At 28.3% G+C, this 20,944-nt stretch overlaps 1 long non-coding RNA gene across 2 annotated transcripts; it reads right to left on the minus strand.

Annotated features, from left to right (window-relative positions):
* Positions 1-12,057: 12,057 nt before the first annotated feature.
* LOC132947408 (uncharacterized) lies at positions 12,058-16,129 on the minus strand. 2 transcript variants are annotated; one of them, XR_009664916.1, is made up of 6 exons: positions 15,939-16,129; positions 15,583-15,854; positions 15,381-15,516; positions 13,673-13,835; positions 13,074-13,233; positions 12,058-12,371 (listed from the first exon to the last, which is right to left on the minus strand). It is a non-coding gene; the product is annotated as an uncharacterized LOC132947408 (long non-coding RNA). The 2 variants fall into 2 exon arrangements; XR_009664915.1 differs by having other exon boundaries at positions 15,381-15,530.
* Positions 16,130-20,944: the final 4,815 nt, after the last annotated feature.

A 20,944-nucleotide genomic window follows, 5' to 3' on the forward strand; every position in this document is an offset into this window, starting at 1 on the left:
ATTATCGAATGATTCAAAAGTCGGCTAACAATAAAATAATATTATTATGTTGTTATTTATTTGATAACAATTATTACTATCTTAGTGATAAGTCAGAACGATTATCCATTGATAGTACTTTTGACCGATGTGGCGGGCATTTAAATTTTACCCAATTCCAAAACATCGGGAACGCTGCCGCCATGACCACGATTTAAGAGGGCGTGAAACGTAACACGGGCATTTTATTGTCTCCGTCTTGTATAGCCAATTTACGATCAGCCAATGGCGGATTGAACTTAAATTTTAAATGACGCATTTTCACAATTAAGTACTTATTACCACCACCACTACCACCCATTATAACTCATAACGAAGTTAAGATATTTTAAATAAAATGTGGTCAAAAGAGCCAAGAGGTCAAGCCTTAGCATGTAATTCTGAGCCACAGACTGCCGCGGTGGCATCACCCCCTTTGAAAAGTTGACGCAACTGCTTCAAAAATGAGACTTTCAGCTCGCCACTGCTACCAGCAGATCGCATAATTTAGCATCATTAGTTATAAATTAGAGGGAATCGACCAATTATGAAACAATTATCAAATTAGCAAATCATAAAAACCAGAATCATGATATATACATTATTTCAGGAGATATCGCAATGGGTAAATCCTCGCGGGGGACAATCTGTAAATATATTATTATTATTTACTAAGCACAAGCGCGAAAAGGAAGGACGTCGACGTCATGCCAATGAGAAATATACGTTTTATTTTTAAAACTTTGACTTTATTCTTTACATGTCTTTGATAATGTAAGCGTACCTTGAACGCGGTGCTATCGATATAACGAGTTACTTTTACTCTGAAAAAAATAAAAACTACATAATTTAATAAACGTTTTGTTATTATTCAACAATAATACCTACTACTAATTGTTATTACTACAATAGTTCTAATAATTCTATAATAGTTTATATAATATAAATTTACTAATTTATAATTTCACGATTACATTGCAATTCGGTGACTATATTTTCATTATGTACTGGATACATGTTTAAAGTAACGTAATTACAAGTTACTATGTGTACATTATGTTCACCCACTGGTAAACTACATATATATTCGCAAGCGTTGCCCGTCATTCGTGTCATGTTTATTCGCGCCTCTATAAATATTTTTTCATTTTGAACCCCATCACATGTTAGTTTTTCTTCTACACCAACAGTATTTGCTGTACTTGTTGAATACGATACAGTAAAACCATTCTCATTAGTAACTTCAAATGATCGTTCACTACCACTTTGTACAGAAGTTTCAATCGATCCGCCATGTTCTATGCCCATGGCTGAAAAACCAGCACTAACACCTGCAGTTATTGTACTTGAAATAGATTCACTATTGCCCACTGTGGACGATTGCGTTGAAGATTTTTCAATGCCATATTCAATCTGTGTACTTTTATCAATCTTCATAGTGTATTCTGAATGACAAGTGCCATTTTTACAATAAATAGTTTTTCCGACAGAATTCCATGCAGTGTCCAATGTAAAAGTATGTTGTTGAAAAAACGACTTTCCGATACGCACGCCCATTGAAAAGTTAGTACATTTTTCTCTATAAATATCGCACTTTTCTTGTACTGCCAATTGTTTATCGAAGTACCTTTCACAATCAGTTCTTTTTGTCGATCCTGCTACATAAATGAAATAAAAAATCACAATATTAAATAAAATATTAGAAAGCTTAAACGTATTCATACTGAATTTATTAAGTCAATACGACAATAAAGATTGAGTGATACAAACAAGTCAAACAACGCACATAGGTAGGTTAGTACCTATTATAACTGGTAAATACAATTTTGCACTGTTTTATTCACAATTCACATCTATTTGGTTAACCTATAACCCAAACTTGTGATTAATAATGCTTACTAATATATATTATTAATAGATATAAAAATATAAATATACTTATATAATATATATATATATATTATTATGTAATACTCAGAATTCAGAAATGTTATCGACTTAATTAGTGCCGATGCGCGTTTGAATACAAATTATGTAATGATTAATATGAACCATGGTTGGCAAAAACCCGGGTCTTATCGGGTTTTTTTCAGTAAACACCCATCGGATTTTATTGTAAAAGTATTAAAGTATTAATGGGTTAATACCAAGTATTTGTTAATTATTAATTTTTGTTTGGATTATTCATTAATTATTTACAGGAAAGTTACGTATTTAATACCTTATTAAAAATAAGACTGTTACATTTCTATATTGACCGTTGGTGTGTAATTATTTCCATTTTATACTTTTAATTATGTTTGCCTAATTAAAAATATAATTATTAAATTTTTTCAAATTAGTTTAATACTTAAATTGGAAAAATAAATAATACCTATAAGGTAAAGTTTTCTGAAAATTAACACAAGTTAAAAAAAAATAAGAGTGAGTATCTATTTTATCCGGAAAAGCAGGATTTTTTCAAAATAATGAGTGGGTTTAATCCAGGAAAACAGCCTGGGTTTTTTTGGGTTGGGCTTTTACGTTCCAACCCTGATATTAAGAACGTATGCGTTTGGCAAATAACTTATTACAGTAAGCTGCAGCCAATAAAGCAATCACTCGGATTAATTTACTGGTCTGGGCTTGAAACTTATGAAATATTTCATATTTGAAACCGTCTAGTACAACCAACAAAGCAATTTAACGCTATACAACCATAATGGTGTGCGTTTTTTCCGTGTAGTGTGGATGTATGAGATGTGTACATGTGTTATGGTGTGCGTGAGATTTCGACTGATTCGAGCTCTCAGCTTCGACAGGGACTCGTTTAGCAGTTCCACCTAGTCGATTGTATTACAGAAAAATTGACCATTGATCATACAACACAAGCAATATTGTATGCTGCAATACACGGCCACGTTTTCCCTGCATCAAGCTTGCTTAGGTCTTTTGGATCTAAAAAAATATGCAGCCGAGTGAAAATTGAGAAAATCGTCAAAACACGAAAGCCTATGGTACGGGTTATTGTACGCTACAATTGTCGTATGCGCTAGTTTTTTCCAAACTTTATTCACTTGCGATAAGTTTTCACGGTTTCTCTGACCATGCAGGCCGGCGATCAAAAATCTTCAAAATAATAATTGTTTATACACAAATGATTTGCTATACAAATCAATTGGCAAGAGACTAGAGAGCAGGGTTGTTATGTTTAAAACATCAGAAAGACAACATATTGATTTTATTTGCCTACAGTCATTTTTAAATCTTAAATTTCATAAATTTTGTTAAAAATTGAACTTAAATTAAATGCTTATAAAAAAAAACGGTGACAGGATTTTTAATATTTTTCAAATGTCATTGTAATAATATGTAAAGACTCTTGTATTAAATTTTTAAGCTTTTTTACCCAACAAATAACATTTTATTGACATTCATAGAAAAAACCTAAGAAACTTGAAAACTGAGTATAATCGTAAACAGTTCAAAACAAGTCAACAATAAACATATTCAAAATTAAAATGCCACAACTGAAATAATTGCAAGAAAGCATATAGAAATAAAGAAGCATATGTTATAAGTATGTTTCTTTTGTCAATATCGCTATAGTAATTAATTCAAGTATCTAAAACAAAGAAAAAAAATCATAGGAATATGCAATTAAAATCGTAAAATAAGTGGTTAAAATAAGAAATAATGAGTTAATTTTTGAAATATGTAGCCCAAACGTTTTATAGTTTAAATCATTATGGTCATGAAAAAAAAACCTGTGCTCACTTAGAATATCATACCATCAAGCAGAAAAAATATGAAAACGCACTCAAATCTGCACTCTACTCATAATAAAATGTAAATAAAAATGGTAAAACTTAAGTTAAAAAGTTTAAGTAAACATTAATCATAAGATTTAGTTTAATATTCTGTTATATCCATAGATATAAAAAACAAACTTTTTAAATTATTTTATATACCTACAGTTACATCTTATATTATATTATAATTTATTACTGCTTACTTAGTAAGAATTTCTTAATTAGTATGTACAAAAAACTGCTGCAAATATAGCAATAAATTACAACAAATAAGTCATATATTTCTAAATTTAAAAATAAAATTGAAATATAAATACGGCAAATATGAAAACTATGATAGAATAATTAATAAAGATTTTAAATACTTTTCTCTTTAATTATAAAATTTTGCTTAAAATTATAAATAAGTCATTGACAAATAATTTTATTCACAAACAAGATTCAGAGTGCAACTGACGGTAATTGGTGATCGCTTAATCTTCTTTAAAAGAAGTATGTCTTTCCTTGTTGAGAAGTAAGTTCCTTGAATGGGAATGGATTTGACGATCTATAAACCTATAATTTAAATATTTAATTAAATTTGATAATTAATATTACTATGATGAATAAATGTACGTAATTTAGGACACTCTTTTAACGATTCATTTAACAGCCTATCAACATTTTCAATATATGTATATCTTTTCACAGCTCATGCCAACCATTCTGACAGGTGAATTGTTTGTGTATTGGTTTTCTCTCTTTGAATAACGAGCAACATGCAAATGTGAGTACAGTAGATCCAATTTTGTGCTGTTAGCCTTAATATTAGAGATATATGACATAATATTATAATCAAACTTAAAAGCAAAAATATTTTTTAAGGAACCTTATAGAGAAGCACTAAACATTTATTTGTATTTTATTTTTAAAACAAGTTATGGATATTTAAAGATTGTAATATATAATTATTTATTTTTTCGTTTCTTTGACTAAACGGGCTGAGCTCTTTCAATTAACCAATATATCTCCATGCATATAATTAGATATTATACAAAGTGTCACGTGAAGAGATGAGTATGTTAGTTAATAGCACAGAAAAATAGCTTTAAAATAAAAACTTAACAACAATATTCTCACCTTTAAGTTTCATAATTCGCTCCAATATTGTATGGCTTCATCTGAGACTGTAGAATTATCTTCACGAAAGTCAACTTCCTAGTTATTTGTAATTGGTACACCATATCTTTCAGTTTTGAAAACTATAATAAGTATAATCCACTGTATTAACTAAAAACTACAAACCACTAAGTAACTTTTGGTTTTGGCAAACATTTAAGATGACGCTATACCCACATGCGTTGTCTCCGTCTTACAAATGTACAATAAAGCAAAAACTGTTTTGCGCGGGAAAGAACCGAGAAGGCTACAATCATAATTAAGAAATGAGAATTTCACCACATAAAAAGGAGAACTATGGTTATTTAATATTGTTTTTATTTTTTTGATGTCATTTATATGAAAAAAGTTTTTTAAGTTAGGCAAACACAAACAATAATGGTTTTTGAAACAGTAAGAACTTTTTTCATATAAGTGATATCATTATAATAAAAACAACGTTGCACAGCCAAAGTTTTCCTTTTTATGTGGTGAAAATATCGTTTCTTAGTTATGACTGTAGCCTTTTCGCCTCTCGGTTCTTTTGCGCACAAAACAGTTTTTGTTATGTTGTACATTTGTAAGACGGAGACAACACACATAGGTATAGCGTCCTCTTAAAATCAGAAACTCGAGTAATATACTTACACGAATGTGTGTGAATTAGACATTATTAGGTATCGAAGACTTTTCCGGGCGAATTAAAATCATCATCTGTAAGGCCTCCAAATCCTTTATTCGCTGTTCATTATCTGCTAACTCATCATTGGAGAAAAATAATTTTCTGAAAATTTCAAATTGTAAAAAATATCTAAATAGCTATCCTGAATTATATTAAAAGATTTTACCTCTTAGATGATTTACTAGTCGTGCTCAGAGTAGTACCAGAGTTGCTGTAAATGATTAAAATTTATTTTTTATAGTTTAAATTACTTCTCTATCTCAGACAAATGGTTTGGAGTATGTTTTGAGAGAGACTCTAGCCATACTGGCATACTATCTACAAATTTACTGAGCCTTGTTTATAATCACTAATTGTGAAATGATTACCGCAGATTCTATGCCAGATAGAATTTGGGATAATCTTTTAATTTGATGATCTTTAGCCATTATTTCCTTCTATTTTCATTTTTTAGAAGAAATATAATCAGTACAACTATAAAATAATACTTACAAAATATGAAAATTAAGGTAATGTGCTGAGGCGATACTTTGTATGTTTTACTAAAAAGAATACACTTATGTATGGTAGTTTTTAACTAAAACGTATGAATACAACTCTGTACGAACGTAGTCGTATTTCTGTTCAAATTTCAATTAATCGAATGATTCAAAAATCAAAAGTCGGCCAATATTCAATAATAAAACAATAATTTTATGTTGTTATTTATTTGATAACAATTATTACTATCTTTAGTGATAACTCAGAACGGTTATATATTGGAGGTACTAATTCTGACCGATATGGTGGGCATTTAAATTTTACTGAAGTGTGAGTGGAAATTCGCTAGACTATACCGGTTTAAAATTATCCCACATTATCCCGCACAGGGAAACAAAGTTGTCCAAACATCCCGGTGCATTATTTTTCACACTGGTTTAGTCTAGTAAAACATCGGGAACGCTGCCTTGATATTATGACCACGATTTGAAAGGACGTACCTAAAACGTGAACAGGCATTTTATTGTCTTCATCTTGTATAGGCGTACAGCAAATTTGTACAATTATACGTTCACGGACAAAACTCACAAAACAACTTTTTTTTTACAAAATCAAAAATAATTAATTTTTTCTATTGATTATTACTATTAATAATATAATAATATTTAATACCAAGTATTACAAAGATGTACATATACACCGGTTTAGTCTAGAGAATTTCTACATTGATTTTTTGTACACTAATAATAAGTTATTTTTATTTAAAATTTCAACAATTTTGAAGATATAAAATATGTTTATTGCGATTTCGCCGGCCGTACGCTGGCCACATGTTTGATTCCACTATCGTATTAAATAATTCGCAGTTTTTTTAGAAAAACTAGAAAAAATATTAATAATCGGGGGATTAATGAAATTAAAAAGTTGAAACGTCAGTATTTTCAAAAAAATTAACTCTACAAAATGGCTATCTTCGATTTTTTTTGAAAATAATTAAATAAAAAAATATATTATTTAACTTTTTTACCAAAACATTAAAATAAATTAAATCGTGAAATATTTGTAGTTCTGTTCCATGTCAGTATTATTAAAAAACCAGAATTATGATAACTATGATTTCATTACGAGTACATTACCACTACACGGCACACGCCATTGTCATGAGAAGATTTTCTATCGAAGTACAAGTGCAAGAAGGAAGGACGCCGACGTCATATGCCAATGAGAAATATACATTTTATTTTTAAAACCTTAACTTTATTCTTTACATGTCTTTGATAATACAAGCGTACCATGTACGCGGTGTTATCGATATAATGAGTTGTTTTTACGCTGACAAAATAAAAACTACATATGTAATTTAATAAATGTTTTTTTTGTTATTCAACAATACCTACCTACTACTAATTGTTTACTACAATAGTTATTCTAATAATTCTATAATTGTTTTTAATATAAATTTAAAAATTCATAATTTCACGATTACATTGCAAGTCGGTGACTATATTTCGATTACGTACTGGATACATTCTTAAATTAACCCAAGTACAGTTGAATATGTGCACATCATGGTTATTGAAATTTAAAAAACTATCAACATATTCGCAAAAGTTGCCCGTCATTCGTGTCATGTTTGTTCGCGCCTCTATAAATATTTTTTCATTTTGAACCCCATCACATGTTATTTTTTCTTCTACGCTAAAAGTATTTGCTGTACTTGTTGAATACGATACAGCATTACCTTTCTGATGAGTAACAGCAAATGATCGTGCACTACCACTTTGTACAGAAGTTTCAATCGATCCGCCAATTTGTACGCCCATGGCCGAAAAACCAGCACTAACACCTGCAGTTATTGTACCTGAAATAGATCGACTATTGCCCACTGTGGACGATCTCGTTGAAGATTTTTCATTGCCATACTCAATCTGTGTACTTTTTTCAATCTTGACAGTGTAGTCTGCATGACAAGTGCCATTTTTACAGTAAAAAATTTTTCCGATAGATTTCCATTCGTTCTCAATTGTAAAATTATGTTGTGCAAAAAACGACACATTAGTTTCAGTCGACTCGTAAAAATGGTTAACACATCTACTTGCATAAATATTACATGGGTTCGTTATTACATATCTTGTCGTTTCTGATACATAAATGAAATGAAAAATCACTATGTTAAATAAAATATTAGGAAGCTTAAACGTATTCATACTTAATTTATTAAATTTATTTAGTCAATACATTAATACAATAAAGATGAGTGATACAAACAACGCACGTAGGTGTAAGTGTAACTAATAAAATTTTGCTCTCTTTTATTCACAGTTAATATCTAATTGGTTAACCTATAACCTAAACTTGTGATTAATAATTTATAGTATTTTATACTAATGATTATTGTAATACCTACTCAGAAATATTATCGACTTAATTAGTACCAATAGGTTCATTGGTTGGCAAAAACACAACACCTGGTTGGGTCTTATTGGGTTAGGTCAGAAAAACACCATTTAAAAACCCATAGGGTTTTATTGTAAAAGTATTAATGGGTGGTTTTATCGGTTTAATTTGTTATTTTTGCTAAGAGGACGCCACATCCGCATATGTTGTCTCCGTCTTACAAACGCGTAACATACCAAATTTACGCTCAGAAATTCAAGTTTTATGCCGTTGGCTTAAAAATTAGAGTGAATCGCGACCTATTGTAAAACTTGATGGTAAGAACATTAACTGTGTTTTTACGATAATTCAGTTTTTAGGTGAGTTATAGCGTGTATTAATAAATGTAAATTAAATATGCTCATAACTAACTTAAAAACTGAATTATCGTAAAAAAACACAGATAATGTTCTTACTTCTTATACGCTTACCATCAAGTTTTATAATAGGTCGATTCACTCTAATTTTTAAGCTAACGCCATCTTAATTGTGTGGTAATCTATTTTATATTTTTATGTGTCAACTTATTATAACTAATATTATCATTAATACGTGTGTGAAATAAAACCGTGCACAGGTACCACAGAATAAACCGAATAAACAGTGCAGGTACCGCTGGTAAACGACCGGATAAACGACGATAATATCAATTACTGATAAATGTAGGTCCGAGCAATCGACGGGACCGCGATGTAGAGAAGATTTTTGAATGAGAAAAACAATTTTGAGCGAAGACGGATAGTAAGAAGCCTATGATATATTGATATTACTGAGAATATTATTTTGATGATATTATTGTGAATAAAGTAATTTATATAGTTACCTATATTTACGTGGACCGTTGTTTTAAATTTGCAATCCTTAGCTATAAAAGGTGGATAAGTGGATGTCGCTCTGCTGTACAGTAGGTTACAAGTGGGTCACTGTAATGGATGGTGTTAAATTTGAATTCAATGATATAATATCATTGTATAAGAAAAACGTTTCTGAGCGAAAACGGTCAGTCAGCCTATGATAGGAGCCTATGAAATAAGTATATTTGATGATATTATTGTGAATTAAGTAATTTATATATAACCTATTTACGTGGAGCCTTGTTTTAAATTTTCAATCCTTAGCCATAAAAGTTAAACATTTTATACATTTTTAACTACAAAATAATTAATAAATTATAAATTTGATAAATGTTGTCGAAATTTGAACTTTAAATGCTTATAAAAAGAAATTGTGCATAATATGTATTTTTAATATTTGTCAACTGCTATTAGAACGATATATCAGGAGCCTTATATTAAATTTTCACGCTTTTTTACCCAACAAATAAAAATTTATTGTTATTTATAGAAAAAAAAACTAAAAAAATTGAAAACTGACAATGTTGACAAAACAACAGCAGAAAGAAAACATATTGAATTTGTTTGACCCTAGCCCCCCCCTCCCCCCTTCCTGGAGTCGCCGCGGATATTATTGTATACCTACGAAAAACGATTCTGAGCGGTGACCGCGGTTTGTCAGTGTGGATATTTTATATAATATTTATATTGTTATTACTTGTTATTAATACGGAAGCTGGCAAGTTGAATTAATATTATAAAATAGTTATTCTTGGTTATTTAATATGTATTTTCCTCCAAATTTGTACATAAAATAACTATAAAAAAATAACCGTGATTTATATTTTTGAGATTTTTTAGTTACGGAATAACCTACTTACATGGAACTTTGTTGTAAGTTTTCAATCCTTAGCTATACAATTTGAACATAACATTTTTAACTACAAAATCATTTTTAAATTTTAAATTTTTCATTGTAACAATATATTAAGAGCCTTGTATTATATTTTCAATCTTTTATACCCAACAAATAAGATTTAATTGACATTCATAGAAAAATAACATAAACAGGTTGAAAACTGAGTCTAAACAGCTCAAAATAAGTCAACAATAAAAATATTCAAAATTTAAATCCCACAACTGAAATAATTGAAAGAAATCATATAGAAATAAAGAAGCATATGTTATAAGTAGGGAGCGGATGCTTATGCATTTATCATATTTTTTAGTAACATTTAAATCAATGCGGAGTAAGATATAAATTTGTTTCATCACCTTAAGAATTCAAATTTACCAATTTGATTTTGCATATTTTCGCATATTTGTTCGTTTTTTATTTGATTGATCATATTTTTAAATTTATCATGTTTTTAGTGCATATTTGAGGTTTTTCGTGATATACTAATATTATAGTAATATATTAACGGACTCGACATGCGTAATTAATAGTTCAAATAACTAACTTCCCGGCGGCGGTGGGAATAGCGATTATTTGAATTTCTTCGATAAGTTATCGCCTTATCCACATTGTCCCGCGACAAAAATAAATATAAAACACCGTTATCGCCGGAGTCGGTATCGAACAATTTCGTTAATTGAAGTTGTGTTCTTCCATTCGTTGTGCTGTGTACTCGTGTTGCGAGTAGGATGTAGGAAAATCTATACAAACCAAACTTGATAGCGTTTATGATAAAAATCATGGACTGAAGAAATTGAATACAATTTCAAACATTTTGGCAGGAAAAAATCATGTTACTATTCAAGACTTGGAAGAAGAACTAACTACGTCAGACCTACCATGTTTCAAATATGCTCCTGTCTCATCTACCGATGTAGAACGCAGTTTTTCAAAATTCAAAATGTTGCTATCGGATAACAGAAGAAAATTTACTTTTGATAATTTAAAGAAAACATTGATCATCCAGTGCAATTCCCAATTACTAGGTATATTTTAAAATTATTTAATGCTTAGTTAGTACTTAGATTCTAATATCTACCCATCTTTATTATTTTCAGATTAACAAAAAATTCACCAACAGTTCTTTTTTAAGTTTTAATTTTAAGAATAATTATTTTATACCTATATATTTTTAATTGTTAATAAACAAAATAAGTTGTAAATAAAAATTTTTTTGATGCATATTTTTAATAAATTCTAAACATATTTTTAAACTTTAAAGAGCATAATTGCATGCATATTTTTTAATTTTTTGGAGCATAAACATCCGCTCCCTAGTTATAAGTATGTTTCTTTTGTCAATATCGCAATAACAAATAATTCAAAAATGTCTAAAACAAAGAAACAAAATCATAGGAATGTGCAATTAAAATCGTAAAATAAGTGGTTAAAATAAGAAATAATGAGTTCATTTTTGTAAAATATGTAGCCCAAAAGTTTCATAGTTTAAATTGTTATGGTCATGAAACAAATCCTGTGCTGAACTAGAATATCATACCATCAAGCAGAAAAAATATGAAAAGGCAGTCAAATCTGCACTCTACTCATAATAAAATGTAAATAAAAAAGTTGAAGTAAACATTAGTTATAAGATTTAGTTTGAAGTTAACAAAACTCCATAGACACAAAAAACAACATTTATGAATTGTTTTATATACCTATGGTTATATCTTATATTATATTATAATTCATTTTTTCTTACTTGGTAAGAATTTCTTAATTTGTATGTACAAAAATCTGCTACAAGTATAGCAATAAATTACAACACATAAGTCATAGAGTTCTAAATTTTAAATTACAATTTAACTATAAATATGTCAAACACTATGATAGTATAATAAATAAAGATTTAAAAATTTTTTTTAATAAAATAAAGTTTTCTTATGATTATAAATAAGTCATTGACAAAAAATTGTATTCACAAACATGATTCAGAGTGGTAATTGGTGTTCGCTTACTCTTCTGTCAAAGAAGTTTGTCTTTCCTTGTTGAGAAGTAAGTTCCATGAATGGGAAAGGGTTTGACGACCAGTAAACCTATAATTTACATATTTAATTAAATTTGATAACTGATAATTGATAATTGATTACAATGATCAATAAATGTACGTAATGTAGGACATCCTGATAAACAGCCTAACAGCAACATTTTCATTATATATCTTTTCACAGCTTATGCCAACCATTCTGACAGGTGAAGCATTTGTCAAAAAATATTGTACAATAGTTACATTTCACAAATGATATGTGTGATAACAGCTAGAGGTGGCTTTTGATTCAATTGTTTAGAATAAGACACTGGCAAAAAATGTGTGTAAACTCTAAAAACATTATAATAATAAAATATAGGATACAATAATGTTCTTAGTAGGTATTTGGAAAATAAATAAATACATTTTTGAGTAGAGTATTTTTTAATTAAGACACGGAATATCCCAAAATACGGATCCAACTGTCATAACAATCAGATCAATAGTGACGAGTTCTAAACTAACATTTCATTTCTAAAAACAGATGTAGTCGATAACAGTATATTATCATTGTTTTTATCAATTGGGTATGGGATTTATTAAAATTTCAGTAAATAAAGAAAACTAGAAGTTAGTTAACTTAGTTACACTAATAAAACAAATTCAATTATTGTCAAAAATTGGTGTTGTGTTAAAATAACCATTTTTCCTTAATTATCTTTTGGTTTTTACCAACGCATTTCAAAATAACGCAATTTTAAATTTTTACCTGTCATCAAACTAGATTCACTTCCCTTCAGAAAAGATACTAGTATCCTTAGACTTCAAAGTCCAAACGAGCTATGTGTTTCTTCGCAATTTAAATATTATGTTCAGGCCCTCTGTGTTATTTGATAACATTTGATTCTTGCTCAGCAAAATTGTATTACCTAAAAATTAAAACTTTGTTAAAAATATGTCAGCGTGCACCATTTATCTTCTCTCTTTGAACAACGAGCAACATGCAAATGTGAGTGCATTAGATCCAGTTTTGTACTGTTAGTCTTAATTTATTAGAGTCATAATATATGACATAATATTAATATCAAACTTATAGGCAAAAATATTTTTTAAGGAACCCTATGGGGAAGCACTTATTATATTTGTATTTTATTTTTAAAACAAGTTATGGATATTTTAAGATTGTAACATATAATTATTTATTTATTAATTTACATTGACTAAACAGGCTGGGCCCTTTCGATATACAAATATTTGTCTACTCATACAATTAGACACTATACAATGTGTCCCGTGAACATGTGGGTATGTTAATTAATGGCAAAATAAAATGGCTTTAAAATAAAAATCTTTCAATAATATTCTCACCTTTAAGTTTCATAATTTACTCCAATATTGTATAGCTTAATCAGAGCCGGCAGGATTATCTTCAAGAACGTCAACATCTGAAAAAGTGTCAATACATTGGCTCCACTTCTTAGTTATATAATTCAATTTTGAAAACCATAAAATGTATAATCCACTGTATAAACTAAAAAGGTGGATAAGTGGATGTCGCTCTGCTGTACGGTAGGTTACAAGTGGGTCACTGTAATGGATGGTGTTAAATTTGAATTCAATGATATAATATCATTGTATAAGAAAAACGATTCTGAGCGAAAACGGTCAGTCACCCTATGATATTACCAAGTATATTTGATGATATTATTGTGAATAAAGTAATTTATATATAACCTATTAACGTGGAGCCTTGTTTTAAATTTTCAATCCTTAGCCATAAAAGTTAAACATTTTATAAATTTTTAACCACAAAATAATTAATAAATTATAAATTTGATAAATGTTGTCAAAATTTGAACTTTAAATGCTTATAAAAAAAAATTGTGCAAATGTATTTTTAATATTTTTCAACTGCTATTAAAACGATATATCAGGAGTCTAATATTAAATTTTCACGCTTTTTTACCCAACAAATAAAAATTTATTGATATTTATAGAAAAAAAAACTAAAAAAATTGAAAACTGACAATGTCCGTAAACAGCTCAAATAGAGTCAAAATATTTTCAAAATTGTATGGTGTATAGAAAATGCTAATATAAACATTCAGTGAAATTTTCAAGTATCTACAGTCATTCGTTTTTTAATTACAATAAAATAAAAAAATCGTTACATGAGAAATCGAGTAAATATCAAATGTTGTAAAAATATAAATTTCAGACGCTCATAAAAAAGTTTCTTCTAGACATTTTTTTTTTGATAAAGGTAGACAAACTTATGAGTAATCTTATATTACATTTTCAAATCTTAGATTTAAAAAGAAAAATTTTTATGAATTCTCATCAAAATAATTTGCTATTTTTCGTGATTTTTCCGTATTTTGTCAAAATTTGAACTTTAAATGCTTATAATTAAAAACTGTGACTAAGGATTTTTAATTTTTTTCATCTGCCTTTGAAACAATAAACTAGGAGCCTTCTATTAAATTTTCAAGCTTTTTTACTCAATAGATAAAATTTTATTGATATTTATAGAAAAAAAAACTAAAAAAATTGAAAACTGACAATGGCTGTAAACAGCTCAAAAAGAGTCAAAATATTTGGAAAATTTTATGGTGTATAGAAAATGCTAATATAAACAACCAGTGAAAATTTCATGCATCTACGGTCATTTGTTTTAGAGTTACACCAATAACCAAAATCGATTTTGTTAAAAATCGATTTTGCGTAAAAATTCCCGTTTTTCCTTAATTTTTCTTTTGTTTTTCACATCGCTTTTGAAAACTACTGGGAAATTAAAATTTTGACCTCCCCAATGCACCAACGATATTCACTTTCCCATCGAACAAGATACTGAAGTCGAAAATCGAAGCATTATTTCGACTACTTATCGTGTACACAGACACAAAAATAAAAAAATAAAAAAAAAAATAAAAAAAAAAAAAATAAAAAAAAAAAACACACATCATTGTAAAATCAATACATTCATCGTTTCACTCAGAATCTAAAACGATATGCTATTAAGTGACTTTTAATTTTGTCAGACATTTAAAATTGGACAATTGAGCAATATACTTACATAAATGTGTGTGAATTGGACATTATTAGGTATCTAAGACTTTTCCAGGCAATTTAAAATCATCAACTGTGAGGCCTCCAAATCTTTTATTCGCTGTTCATTATCTGCTAACTCATAGTTGGAGAACCAAAGTTTTCTGAAAACGTCAAGCTGTAAAAAATATATAAATACCTAATTCATAATTTTTGTTAAATGTTTTTACCTCTTAGATGCGATTTCCTAGTCGTGCTCAGAGTAGTACCAATGTTGCCGTAAATGACTAAAATTCATTTTACTTCTCTATCCCAAACAAGTGGTTTGGATTATGTTTTGTGACAGCCTCTGACCATGTTTACTAATTTACTGAACATTGTTTACAATCACTGATTGTCAAATGACTACCGCAGATTCTATGTCGGGTAGAAATTGGGATAATCTTTTAATTCAAAGATTTTTAGCCATTATTTCCTTCTATTTCGTTGATTTTTTGAAAATCTATATTTGTGAACAAATTATCAAATTAGACTGACTCCATATTATTAAAAAATATAATCAGTACAACTAGAAAATAATACTTACAAATGAAAATTAACGTAATGTGGCGAGGCGATAATTTGTATACTTTACTATATCCATGGTGATTTTGTACTAAAATGTATCAATAGAACTTTGTACGACTGTAGTCTGTATTTCTGTTCAAATTTCAAATAATTGCGATTTGCAAGTGATTCAAACGTGGGCAAACAAAAAATAATATTATTATGTATTTATTTGATAACAATTATTACTATTTCGTGGTACATAGTGATAAGGCAGAATGATTACCAATTGGTGGAAATTCTGGTCGGTGCCCGGTGGCGGGCATTAAATTTTATCGAAGTCCGAAATTTCGTGAACGCTGCTCCATGACCCTCGATTTAAGACGTAACACGGTCGTTTTATTGTCTCCGTCTTGAATAGCAAATTTACGATCAGTAGATCACATTTAGCATTGTTAGATTAAAAATTAGATTGAATCGATATATATTGAAAATATTAGCAAATTTACGATCTGCGTAATTTTTTTTTTTATTTTGTGTCTGTGTGCACGATAAGTAGTCGAAAAAATGCTTCGCTTCTCATCTTTTCCGGTGGAAAAGTGAATCTAGTTGTTGCTTTGGGGAGGTCGAAATTCCCAGTACCTATTCTCTTAGTATAGAGATGGCCTTTACATTATATTATATTATTCATGTCAGCAACCTACGGTAGTATGAAAAGTTGCATTAATTGTTTTGGGCGCCAAACAATATTTTATGCAAATTAAATATAAATGCAATATGGGTACTGTGTATAAGTGTATAACTATAAATCACAAAATTGAATTCCATATTTACTTTTATCTGTTTTTTTGTCAATATTGCAGTAGTAATCAATTCAAAAATATCCATTAAAAACAAAGAAATATGCAACGAAAATCATAAAACAAGTCCTTAAACTAATAAAAATGAGTTAATTATCGAAATATGCAGCAGTTCCAGTTTAAATTGTTATGGTCATAAAAACAAAAAATGAATTTAATAAAAACTGAAATGCTTAAATTAAAAAGTTGAAATTAACATATTAATCACAAGGTTTACTTTTAAGTTCTGCAATATCCAGGCAAAAAACAATTTGTTTTATATGTCTATTGTTTACTACAGTCAAATCTTGCATTATATTACAATTTATTTTCACTTATTCAGTAAGAATTTGTCTAGTAAGTAAAAATAATGGGTACTCACGGGAAATTAAAAAAAAAAGATTGAGTATAACAATAAATTACAAACAATTTGACATATATTTCTAAATTTTAAATTACAATTAAACTATAAATACGACAAATATAAAAAGTATGATAGTATAATTTATAAAGATTTTAAATACTATTCTTTTTTATTTTAAAATTTAAAAATAAAGTTTTCTTATAATTATAAATACGTCATTGACAAAATAATTTTATTCACAAACATAACTCCAGAGTGCATAGGTATAATTTTTTTGATAAAATAAAGTAACTAATTAATCCTTCTGAAGGGGCGATGAGGGGGGGAGGGGAAACACAGGAAAAATAATTACAAATTAAAGGAAATAGGTACGTATAAGAATAATCCTAATTTAAAAGTCTTATCAATTATGTCCATTCTTTATAGTTGAAGAATTTTAATAACAGCTACTGAAATTTTTTTGGAATTGCATACTGTTTTTGCAAAGAAGTTTGTCTTTCCTCGTTGTAAATGGGATTGACGACCTGTAACCAATAATTTACATACTTAATTCAATTTGCAAAATAATATTACTATGATCAATTTTTATCAATTCTTACTATAAGCATAAGCTATATATACAATTGAATATTAAATACGTTTTTAACTCCACAAAAATTTGCAAATTGAACTTTTAATGCTTATGAAAAATGGTGGCTATGTATCTCTTATATTTGTGAACAGATATCATAGAAACTATAATAGGATATAATAGTATTATTTTTTCAAACTCTGTGACGTAGCACAGAACTTTTTATTGACAATAGTTTAAAAAACAAAACTAATAGAAAATATTAAAATGTATTATCCCAATAACTAGCTCAAAAAAAGTAAAATTGTTTTAAAAATTTTATGGCGTATAGAAAATGCCAATAGAAACTTTTGGCGAACAAATCACGTATCTATGCCTAGGTATTTTTTTTTAGTTACACCAATTAAAGAAAATCAATTTTTATCAAAAATATAATAATATTTCCTTAATTAGAGTCATATATAACATAATATTATTATCAAACTTATAGGCAAAAATATTTTTTAAGGAATTTACAGAGAATAACTTATTTGTATTTTATTTTTAAAACGAGTTATGGATATTTTAAGATTTTAACACATAATTATTTATTTATTAATTTACATTGACTAAACGGGCTGTGTCCTTTCGGTATACAAATATTTGTCCACTCATACAATTAGATACTATACAATGTGTCCCGTGAACATGTGGGTTTGTTAATTAATGGCAAAATAAAATAGCTTTAAAATTAAACTGTTTCAATTATATTCTCACCTTTAAGTTTCATAATTCACTCCAATATTGTACTGCTTAATCTGTGCCTCTTCGTAGTTATATACTTCAATTTTGAAAACCATAATATGTATAATCCACGGTATGAACTATAATAATAATAATAATAATAATAAGTTTATTACAATCAAATAAGATTACAAATAGTATTAGCCTAAACTAAGTTTAAAAATTGATGGATCTCCTCAAAAGCCGATGGCTAGATTTGTGAACAAATTATCAAATTAGACTGACTCCATATTATTAAAAAATATAATCAGTACAACTAGAAAATAATACTTACAAATGAAAATTAACGTAATGTGGCGAGGCGATAATTTGTATACTTTACTATATCCATGGTGATTTTGTATTAAAATGTATCAATAGAACTTTGTACGACTGTAGTCTGTATTTCTGTTCAAATTTCAAATAATTGCGATTTGCGAGTGATTCAAACGTGGGAAAACGAAAAAATAATATTATTATGTATTTATTTGATAACAATTATTACTATTTCGTGGTACATAGTGGTAAGTCAGAATGATTACCAAAAAGTCCGAATCTTCGTGAACACTGTTCCATGACCCGCGATTTAAGACGTAACACGGTCGTTTTATAATTTTATTGTCTCCGTCTTGTATAGGAAATTTACGATCAGCAGATCACATTTAGCATTGTTAGATTAAAAATTAGATTGAATCGATATATATTGAAAATATTAGCAAATTTACGATCTGCGTAATTTTTTTTTTTTATTTTGTGTCTGTGTGCACGATAAGTAGTCGAAATAATGCTTCGCTTCTCATCTTTTCCGGTGGAAAAGTGAATCTAGTTGTTGCTTTGGGGAGGTCGAAATTCCCAGTACCCCTATTCTCTTAGTATAGAGATGGCCTTTACATTTTATTATATTATTCATGTCAGCAACCTAAGGTAGTATGAAAAGTTGCATTAATTCTGTTTTGGGCGCCAAACAATATTTTATGCAAATTAAATATAAATGCAATATGGGTACTGTGTATAAGTGTAAAACTATAAAACACAAAATTGAATTCCATAATTACTTTTATCTGTTTTTTTGTCAATATTGCAGTAGTAATCAATTCAAAAATATCCATTAAAATCAAAGAAATATGCAAAGAAAATCATAAAACAAGTCCTTAAATTAATAAAAATGAGGTAATTATCGAAATATGCAGCAGTTCCAGTTTAAATTGTTATGGTCACTCGGCATAGTGTAAGATCAACCAGAATCAATATGCAAATGCATACAAATCCGCTCTCTAATCATAATAAAATGTAAAGAAATGAATTTAATAAAAACTGAAATGCTTAAATTAAAAAGTTGAAATTAACATATTAATCACAAGGTTTACTACAGTCAAATCTTACATTATATTACAATTTATTTTCTCTTATGCAGTAAGAATTTATCTAGTATGTAAAAAAAGATTAAGTATAACAATAAATTACAACAAATTTGTCATATATTTCTAAATTTTAAATTACAATTAAACTATAAATATGACAAATATTAAAAGTATGATAGTATAATTTATAAAGATTTTAAAAAGGAAAAATAATTACAAATTAAAGGAAATAGGTATGTATAAGAATATACCTAATTTAAAAGTCTTCATCAATTATGTCCATTGTTGATAGTTGAAGAATCAGGGCGCCCTGACGTAACCCGTCGGAGGGATGTTTCCGCATCACCCAAAGGCGTGAAGGAGCCGCCCTTGCGACATATGGCTAAAGGTTTAAAAACCCCCGAGGGAATGGTCTTATAACTCCCCGTCACACAGTGGTTAGTTGAAGAATTTTAATAACAGCTACTGAAGGTTTTTGGTAATTGCATACTGTTTTTGCAAAAAAGTTTGTCTTTCCTCGTTGTAAATGGGATTGACGACCTGTAACCAATAATTTACATACTTAATTCAATTTGCAAATTAATATTACTATGATCAATTTTTATCAATTTTTACTTTAAGCATAAGCTGCATATACAATTGAACATTAAATATGTTTTTAACTCCACAAAAATTTGCAAATTAATGATGAATTTTGTCAAAATGTGAAATTGAAATGCTTATGAAAAATGGTGGTTATGTATCTCTTATATTTGTGAACAGATAGAAACTATAATAGGATATAATAGTATTACTTTTTCAAACTCTTTGACGTAGCAAAGAACTTTTTATTAACAATAGTTTTAAAAACAAAACTAATAGAAAATATTAAAATGTATTATCCCAATAACTAGTTCAAAAAGAGTAAAATTGTTTTAAAAATTGTATGGCGTATACAAAATGCCAATAGAAACTTTTGCTATGCCTAGATATTTTTTTTAGTTACACCAATTAAAGAAAATCAATTTTTATCAAAAATATAATAATATTTCCTTAATTATGTTTTTCTTTTTCCCGATGTATTTGAAAACGACTGGGAACATTCAATCTTTACCTGTCCAAAGCATCCAACCAGATGCACTTTCCCTTCAGAAAAGATACCAATGTCCA

Source organism: Metopolophium dirhodum, chromosome 6 (genome assembly GCF_019925205.1).
Source record: "Metopolophium dirhodum isolate CAU chromosome 6, ASM1992520v1, whole genome shotgun sequence".
Taxonomy (NCBI): Eukaryota; Metazoa; Arthropoda; class Insecta; order Hemiptera; family Aphididae; genus Metopolophium; species Metopolophium dirhodum.